Raw genomic sequence first — 10,000 nt, 5'->3', positions numbered from 1 at the left:
TGTGTAAAAGTGTCCGTTTTTAGGGTCATAAGGCCGGATAAATCATTTACATTCAACCGCTTGGAGCTCACTTGCAGTCCAATGTCGCCATCCTGTGGACAAAGTGAGAGTTGCAGTTTGGAATTACACTTAGAAAAAAACCAGCAAACTGACCTCCAGGCCCTGTATTGTGGATGTGGAGGCCGCTTTGGAGGCTCCAGCTCGGCCTAGGGACATAGCCTGGCTCTGCCTAGCTCTCTGGTACTCGCTCAGAGGACCAGGACCACGTGAAATGCATTTCATCCAGCTTATATGTGTTAAAGTGTCCGTTTTTAGGGTCATAAGGCCGGATAAATCAGTTGCATTCAACCGCTTGGAGCTCACTTGCAGTCCAATGTCGCCATCCTGTGGACAAAGTGAGAGTTGCAGTTTGGAATTACACTTAGAAAAAAACCAGCAAACTGACCTCCAGGCCCTGTATTGTGGATGTGGAGGCCGCTTTGGAGGCTCTAGCTCGGCCTAGGGACATAGCCTGGCTCTGCCTAGCTCTCTGGTACTCGCTCAGAGGACCAGGACCACGTGAAATGTATTTCATCCAGCTTATATGTGTTAAAGTGTCCGTTTTTAAGGTCATAAGGCCGGATAAATCATTTACATTCAACCGCTTGGAGCTCACTTGCAGTCCAATGTCGCCATCCTGTGGACAAAGTGAGAGTTGCAGTTTGGAATTACACTTAGAAAAAAACCAGCAAACTGACCTCCAGGCCCTGTATTGTGGATGTGGAGGCCGCTTTGGAGGCTCTAGCTCGGCCTAGGGACATAGCCTGGCTCTGCCTAGCTCTCTGGTACTCGCTCAGAGGACCAGGACCACGTGAAATGTATTTCATCCAGCTTATATGTGTAAAAGTGTCCGTTTTTAGGGTCATAAGGCCGGATAAATCAGTTGCATTCAACCGCTTGGAGCTCACTTGCAGTCCAATGTCGCCATCCTGTGGACAAAGTGAGAGTTGCAGTTTGGAATTACACTTAGAAAAAAACCAGCAAACTGACCTCCAGGCCCTGTATTGTGGATGTGGAGGCCGCTTTGGAGGCTCTAGCTCGGCCTAGGGACATAGCCTGGCTCTGCCTAGCTCTCTGGTACTCGCTCAGAGGACCAGGACCACGTGAAATGTATTTCATCCAGCTTATATGTGTTAAAGTGTCCGTTTTTAAGGTCATAAGGCCGGATAAATCATTTACATTCAACCGCTTGGAGCTCACTTGCAGTCCAATGTCGCCATCCTGTGGACAAAGTGAGAGTTGCAGTTTGGAATTACACTTAGAAAAAAACCAGCAAACTGACCTCCAGGCCCTGTATTGTGGATGTGGAGGCCGCTTTGGAGGCTCTAGCTCGGCCTAGGGACATAGCCTGGCTCTGCCTAGCTCTCTGGTACTCGCTCAGAGGACCAGGACCACGTGAAATGTATTTCATCCAGCTTATATGTGTAAAAGTGTCCGTTTTTAGGGTCATAAGGCCGGATAAATCAGTTGCATTCAACCGCTTGGAGCTCACTTGCAGTCCAATGTCGCCATCCTGTGGACAAAGTGAGAGTTGCAGTTTGGAAATTACACTTAGAAAAAAACCAGCAAACTGACCTCCAGGCCCTGTATTGTGGATGTGGAGGCCGCTTTGGAGGCTCTAGCTCGGCCTAGGGACATAGCCTGGCTCTGCCTAGCTCTCTGGTACTCGCTCAGAGGACCAGGACCACGTGAAATGTATTTCATCCAGCTTATATGTGTAAAAGTGTCCGTTTTTAGGGTCATAAGGCCGGATAAATCATTTACAGTCACCCGCTTGGAGCTCACTTGCAGTCCAATGTCGCCATCCTGTGGACAAAGTGAGAGTTGCAGTTTGGAATTACACTTAGAAAAAAACCAGCAAACTGACCTCCAGGCCCTGTATTGTGGTTGTGGAGGCCGCTTTGGAGGCTCTAGCTCGGCTAGTTGAAGGCTTTAGCGCTTCTCTCCCATCTACCAGGGGCACGAAACTAAATTACCAGGGGCATGAACGTCCTGAACGGTCGGAGTTTTGGTTTAACCCAGGGGGGGTGCTTAAGTGTGGGGGCCCGGGACCGCCTGGAGACGGGGTTAGAAGGGTAGCTGCCGGAGGTGTCTCTGCGGGCTTTTGGTGAGGGGTGGCCGGGTGGGGGTGGGTCCGGTTGGGGGGGGGTGTTTTTGGAGGGCTATTTTTTATTTTTTCCCCGTTTTTGGTGGGAGCTTGAGTCAGAGGTGTTGGTGGGTGACTAGGGGGGTGCTGCGGAGGTCCTGTGGCCGGGAAAGGTGCCTTATTTCCGGGTGTGGATGAGTGGATGAGGCTGGTGCTGTGGGAGTGCTTTTCTCACACTTTCTCCCACTATTTCGGTCTGCTTTAAGCAGAGGTGATGCTGGGTGACCAGGGGGGTGCTGCGGAGGTCCTGTGGCCAGGAAAGGTGCCTGATTTCCGGGTGTGGATGAGTGGATGAGGCTGGTGCTGTGGGAGTGCTTTTCACACACTTTCTCCCACTATTTCGGTCTGCTTTAAGCAGAGGTGATGGAGGGTGACCAGGGGGATGCTGCGGAGGTCCTGTGGCCGGGATAGGTGCCTTATTTCCGGGTGTGGATGAGTGGATGAGGCTGGTGCTGTGGGAGTGCTTTTCTCACACTTTCTCCCACTATTTCGGTCTGCTTTAAGCAGAGGTGATGCTGGGTGACCAGGGGGGTGCTGCGGAGGTCCTGTGGCCGGGAAAGGTGCCTTATTTCCGGGTGTGGATGAGTGGATGAGGCTGGTGCTGTGGGAGTGCTTTTCACACACTTTCTCCCACTATTTCGGTCTGCTTTAAGCAGAGGTGATGCTGGGTGACCAGGGGGATGCTGCGGAGGTCCTGTGGCCGGGATAGGTGCCTGATTTCCGGGTGTGGATGAGTGGATGAGGCTGGTGCTGTGGGAGTGCTTTTCTCACACTTTCTCCCACTATTTCGGTCTGCTTTAAGCAGAGGTGATGCTGGGTGACCAGGGGGGTGCTGCGGAGGTCCTGTGGCCGGGAAAGGTGCCTGATTTCCGGGTGTGGATGAGTGGATGAGGCTGGTGCTGTGGGAGTGCTTTTCTCACACTTTCTCCCACTATTTCGGTCTGCTTTAAGCAGAGGTGATGCTGGGTGACCAGGGGGGTGCTGCGGAGGTCCTGTGGCCGGGAAAGGTGCCTGATTTCCGGGTGTGGATGAGTGGATGAGGCTGGTGCTGTGGGAGTGCTTTTCACACACTTTCTCCCACTATTTCGGTCTGCTTTAAGCAGAGGTGATGGAGGGTGACCAGGGGGATGCTGCGGAGGTCCTGTGGCCGGGATAGGTGCCTGATTTCCGGGTGTGGATGAGTGGATGAGGCTGGTGCTGTGTGAGTGCTTTTCACACACTTTCTCCCACTATTTCGGGTTGCTTTAAGCAGAGGTGATGCTGGGTGACCAGGGAGATGCTGCGGAGGTCCTGTGGCCGGGATAGGTGCCTTATTTCCGGGTGTGGATGAGATGAGAGTGGGGGTGCTTTCCACACCCGAATTTATCCTTTCTCCCCTTCTGTTTTTCGGACCCTTTTGTGTCAGTGTTGCTGGGTGCCAGGGGGATGCTGTGGAGGTGTTTTATCCGGAAAAAGTGCTTTTTTCCGGGCGTGAGCGAGATGTGTGTCTGGGTGCTCTTCAGCCCGGACTTTGCCTTTCTCACCCTTCTTTTTTCAGGCCCTTTTGTGGCAGTGTTGCTGGGTGCCAGGGGGATGCTCTGGAGGAGGCCCACCCGGAAAAAGTGCTGTTTTCCGGGTGTGGGTGAGATGAGAGTGGGGGTGCTTTCCACGCCCGAATTTACCCTTTCTCCTCTTCTGTTTTTCTAGCCCTTTTGTGTCAGTGTTGGGGGGAGCCCAGGGGATGCTCTGGAGGTGTTTTACCGGGGAAAAAGTGCTTTTTTCCGGGCGTGAGCGAGATGTGTGTCTGGGTGCTCTTCAGCCCGGACTTTGCCTTTCTCACCCTTCTTTTTTCAGGCCCTTTTGTGGCAGTGTTGCTGGGTGCCAGGGGGATGCTCTGGAGGAGGCCCACCCGGGAAAAGTGCTCTTTTTCCGGGTGTGGAGGAGATGAGAGTGGGGATGCTTTCCACGCCCGAATTTACCCTTTCCCACCCTCCGTTTTTCGGGTCCTTTTGTGGGAGTGTTGCTGGGTGCCAGGGGGTTGCTCTGGAGGAGGCCCACCCGGAAAAAGTGCTGTTTTCCGGGTGTGGGTGAGATGAGAGTGGGGGTGCTTTCCACGCCCGAATTTACCCTTTCTCACCATCCGTTTTTCGGGCCCTTTTGTGGGAGTGTTGGGGGGAGCCCAGGGGATGCTCTGGAGGTGAGTCACCCGGAAAAAGTGCTCGTTTTCCGGGTGTGGAAGGGATGAGAGTGGGGGTGCCTTCCACGCCCGAATTTACCCTTTCCCACCCTCCGTTTTTCGGGCCCTTTTGTGGGAGTGTTGCTGGGAGCCCAGGGGATGCTCTGGATGTGAGTCACCCGGAAAAAGTGCCATTTTCCGGGCGTGAGCGAGATGTGTGTCTGGGTGCTTTTCAGCCCAAACTTACCCTTTTTCACCCTCTTTTTTTCGGGTCCTTTTGTGGGAGTGTTGCTGGGTGCCAGGGGGTTGCTCTGGAGGAGGCCCACCCGGAAAAAGTGCTGTTTTCCGGGTGTGGGTGAGATGAGAGTGGGGGTGCTTTCCACGCCCGAATTTACCCTTTCTCACCATCCGTTTTTCGGGCCCTTTTGTGGGAGTGTTGGGGGGAGCCCAGGGGATGCTCTGGAGGTGAGTCACCCGGAAAAAGTGCTGTTTTCCGGGCGTGAGCGAGATGTGTGTCTGGGTGCTTTTCAGCCCGAACTTACCCTTTCCCACCCTCTTTTTTTCGGGTCATTTTGTGGGAGTGTTGGGGGGAGCCCAAGGGATGCTCTGGAAGAGGCCCACCCGGAAAAAGTGCTGTTTTCCGGGTGTGGGTGAGATGAGAGTGGGGGTGCTTTCCACGCCCGAATTTACCCTTTCTCACCATCCGTTTTTCGGGCCCTTTTGTGGGAGTGTTGGGGGGAGCCCAGGGGATGCTCTGGAGGTGAGTCACCCGGAAAAAGTGCTGTTTTCCGGGCGTGAGCGAGATGTGTGTCTGGGTGCTTTTCAGCCCGAACTTACCCTTTCCCACCCTCTTTTTTTCGGGTCATTTTGTGGGAGTGTTGGGGGGAGCCCAAGGGATGCTCTGGAAGAGGCCCACCCGGAAAAAGTGCTGTTTTCCGGGTGTGGGTGAGATGAGAGTGGGGGTGCTTTCCACGCCCGAATTTACCCTTTCTCACCATCCGTTTTTCGGGCCCTTTTGTGGGAGTGTTGGGGGGAGCCCAGGGGATGCTCTGGAGGTGAGTCACCCGGAAAAAGTGCTGTTTTCCGGGCGTGAGCGAGATGTGTGTCTGGGTGCTTTTCAGCCCGAACTTACCCTTTCCCACCCTCTTTTTTTCGGGTCATTTTGTGGGAGTGTTGGGGGGAGCCCAAGGGATGCTCTGGAAGAGGCCCACCCGGAAAAAGTGCTGTTTTCCGGGTGTGGGTGAGATGAGAGTGGGGGTGCTTTCCACGCCCGAATTTACCCTTTCTCACCATCCGTTTTTCGGGCCCTTTTGTGGGAGTGTTGGGGGGAGCCCAGGGGATGCTCTGGAGGTGAGTCACCCGGAAAAAGTGCTGTTTTCCGGGCGTGAGCGAGATGTGTGTCTGGGTGCTTTTCAGCCCGAACTTACCCTTTCCCACCCTCTTTTTTTCGGGTCATTTTGTGGGAGTGTTGGGGGGAGCCCAAGGGATGCTCTGGAAGAGGCCCACCCGGAAAAAGTGCTGTTTTCCGGGTGTGGGTGAGATGAGAGTGGGGGTGCTTTCCACGCCCGAATTTACCCTTTCTCACCATCCGTTTTTCGGGCCCTTTTGTGGGAGTGTTGGGGGGAGCCCAGGGGATGCTCTGGAGGTGAGTCACCCGGAAAAAGTGCTGTTTTCCGGGCGTGAGCGAGATGTGTGTCTGGGTGCTTTTCAGCCCGAACTTACCCTTTCCCACCCTCTTTTTTTCGGGTCATTTTGTGGGAGTGTTGGGGGGAGCCCAAGGGATGCTCTGGAAGAGGCCCACCCGGAAAAAGTGCTGTTTTCCGGGTGTGGGTGAGATGAGAGTGGGGGTGCTTTCCACGCCCGAATTTACCCTTTCTCACCATCCGTTTTTCGGGCCCTTTTGTGGGAGTGTTGGGGGGAGCCCAGGGGATGCTCTGGAGGTGAGTCACCCGGAAAAAGTGCTGTTTTCCGGGCGTGAGCGAGATGTGTGTCTGGGTGCTTTTCAGCCCGAACTTACCCTTTCCCACCCTCTTTTTTTCGGGTCATTTTGTGGGAGTGTTGGGGGGAGCCCAAGGGATGCTCTGGAAGAGGCCCACCCGGAAAAAGTGCTGTTTTCCGGGTGTGGGTGAGATGAGAGTGGGGGTGCTTTCCACGCCCGAATTTACCCTTTCTCACCATCCGTTTTTCGGGCCCTCTTGTGGCAGTGTTGGCAGGGGCCTAGGGGATGCGGTGGAGGTCAAAGATCCGGGAAATGTGCCCCCTTTCCCTGGTAAATGACGTCCAGGGCGCTGTCCGTGGTGCTGTCCATGGTGCTGATGTTGCTACGTGAGCTAATGCCCGGAAAAAGCGCCCTAAACTGGGATGATGAGAGAGAGAGAGAGAGAGAGAGAGAGAGAGAGAGAGAGAGAGAGAGAGAGAGAGAGAGAGAGAGAGAGGGCATGGAGCAGCAGTCGGAGGCATCCCAGGGAGAGAGGCATGCTCTGGGGCACGAAAATCCCGGAAAAAGGAAGAAAAAGGGAAAAAAAACCCAGCCGCGTATGTGACGTGACTCTAGGCAACACGAAGCGCTGAAGGCTTCAGCGCTTCGTTGAGTCGCAAGAGTTCCAGGGGCGTAAAAGTCAGAAAAACGCCAAAGTGTCTCTAGGCAACACGAAGCGCTGAAGGCTTCAGCGCTTCGCTGACTCGCAAGAGTTCCAGGGGCGTAAAACCCAGCAAAACGCCAAAGTGTTTCTAGGCAACACGAAGCGCTGAAGGCTTCAGCGCTTCGTGTTGCCTAGAAACACTTTGGCGTTTTGCTGGGTTTTACGCCCCTGGAACTCTTGCGAGTCAGCGAAGCGCTGAAGGCTTCAGCGCTTCGCTGACTCGCAAGAGTTCCAGGGGCGTAAAACCCAGCAAAACGCCAAAGTGTTTCTAGGCAACACGAAGCGCTGAAGGCTTCAGCGCTTCGCTGACTTGCAAGAATTCCAGGGGCGCGAACCTCCAAAAAACGACAGAGTGTCTCTAGGCAAAAACCAATAAGCGCTGAAGCCTTCAGCGCTTATTGGTTTTTGCCTATCCCGATGTGACCACTTTTGGTAGGGGGTAACCAAGCCACCTTGCGCACATTTTGTGAAACCGGTTTTTCAAAAATCTGTCTATCATGAAAAGACAGCGACAGCTTTACTACAAGAAGGCCGGAAAAGTGAAGGCACCACGGAGATAATTTCGGCCCGACTCCCGGTTACCAGGGCGGCAAAGACAGGCGACAACGCGGAAGTACTTTATCCGATTTAAAGCCATTATGCTCGGCCTATGTGATCCGATTTTTTGACGGACAACAGCGGTGTGTTGCGGACGTCTCTTCCCCGCGAATGGAGCGTTCTGGCTGGGCCTGGGAGATCCGAGTTTTGACGGACAACAGCGGAGTGTTGCGGGGAAGCGCTGCCTTAGAAAATGACTTTCAAACGGATTAACTGATTATGTTAACGGCCTCTTTACGCGCGTCCTCCAGGCAGTTACAACGACTGTTTCTGGAGGAGGCTTTGCCTCGGATTGTGAATTTAAAACGGATTGACAGATGACGTTAACGGCCTCTTTACGCACGTCCTCCAGACAGTTATAGCGACTGTTTCTGGAGGAGGCTTTGCCTCGGATTGTGAATTTAAAACGGATTGACAGATGACGTTAACGGCCTCTTTACGCACGTCCTCCAGACAGTTATAGCGACTGTTTCTGGAGGAGGCTTTGCCTCGGATTGTGAATTTAAAACGGATTGACAGATGACGTTAACGGCCTCTTTACGCGCGTCCTCCAGACTGTCACAGCGGCTGTTTGTGGAGGATTTTTGACCCAGCATTATGTCAATAAAACGGATTAAATTATGATGTGTACGGCCTCTTTACGCACGTCCTCCAGACAGTTACAGCGACTGTTTCTGGAGAATGCTTTCCCTCAGATTGTGAATTTAAAACGGATTGACAGATGACGTTAACAGCCTCTTTACGCACGTCCTCCAGACAGTTATAGCGGCTGTTTGCGGAGGATTTTTGACCCAGCATTATGTCAATACAACGGATTAAATTATGATGTGTACGGCCTCTTTACGCACGTCCTCCAGACTGTCACAGCGACTGTTTCTGGAGAATGCTTTTCCTCAGATTGTGAATTTAAAACGGATTGACAGATGACGTTAACAGCCTCTTTACGCACGTCCTCCAGACAGTTATAGCGGCTGTTTGCGGAGGATTTTTGACCCAGCATTATGTCAATACAACGGATTAAATTATGATGTGTACGGCCTCTTTACGCACGTCCTCCAGACTGTCACAGCGACTGTTTCTGGAGGATGCTTTCCCTCAGATTGTGAGCTCAAAACGGATTGACAGATGACAATAACAGCCTCTTTACGCACGTCCTCCAGACAGTTATAGCGGCTGTTTGTGGAGGAGGCTTTGCCTCGGATTGTGAATTTAAAACGGATTGACAGATGACGTTAACGGCCTCTTTACGCTCGTCCTCCAGACAGTTATAGTGGCTGTTGCTGGAGGATGTTTCGCCTCACATTGTGAGCTTTAAACGGACTCTCTCGCCACATTAACGGCCTCTTTACGCACGTCCTCCAGACAGTTATAGCGACTGTTTCTGGAGGAGGCTTTGCCTCGGATTGTGAATTTAAAACGGATTGACAGATGACGTTAACGGCCTCTTTACGCACGTCCTCCAGACAGTTATAGTGGCTGTTGCTGGAGGATGTTTCGCCTCACATTGTGAGCTTTAAACGGACTCTCTCGCCACATTAACGGCCTCTTTACGCACGTCCTCCAGACAGTTATAGCGACTGTTTCTGGAGGAGGCTTTGCCTCGGATTGTGAATTTCAAACGGATTGACAGATGACGTTAACGGCCTCTTTACGCACGTCCTCCAGACAGTTATAGCGGCTGTTGCTGGAGGATGTTTCGCCTCACATTGTGAGCTTTAAACGGACTCTCTCGCCACATTAACGGCCTCTTTACGCACGTCCTCCAGACAGTTATAGCGACTGTTTCTGGAGGAGGCTTTGCCTCGGATTGTGAATTTCAAACGGATTGACAGATGACGTTAACGGCCTCTTTACGCACGTCCTCCAGACAGTTATAGCGGCTGTTGCTGGAGGATGTTTCGCCTCACATTGTGAGCTTTAAACGGACTCTCTCGCCACATTAACGGCCTCTTTACGCACGTCCTCCAGACAGTTATAGCGACTGTTTCTGGAGGAGGCTTTGCCTCGGATTGTGAATTTAAAACGGATTGACAGATGACGTTAACGGCCTCTTTACGCGCGTCCTCCAGACAGTTATAGCGGCTGTTTGCGGAGGATTTTTGAACCAGCATTATGTCAATACAACGGATTAAATTATGATGTGTACGGCCTCTTTACGCACGTCCTCCAGACTGTCACAGCGACTGTTTCTGGAGGATGCTTTCCCTCAGATTGTGAGCTCAAAACGGATTGACAGATGACGTTAAAGGCCTCTTTACGCACGTCCTCCAGACAGTTATAGCGACTGTTTCTGGAGGATGCTTTCCCTCATATTGTGACCTTAAAACGGATTGACAGATGACAATAACAGCCTCTTTACGCGCGTCCTCCAGACTGTCACAGCGACTGTTTCTGGAGGATGCTTTCCCTCAGATTGTGAGC

The sequence above is a fragment of the Cebidichthys violaceus genome, unplaced genomic scaffold, assembly GCF_023349555.1.
Source record: "Cebidichthys violaceus isolate CVI_PGR_0920_01 unplaced genomic scaffold, fCebVio1.0.p SCAF_240, whole genome shotgun sequence".
In the NCBI taxonomy this organism is placed as follows: Eukaryota; Metazoa; Chordata; class Actinopteri; order Perciformes; family Stichaeidae; genus Cebidichthys; species Cebidichthys violaceus.
This window is presented reverse-complemented; position numbering follows the sequence as displayed.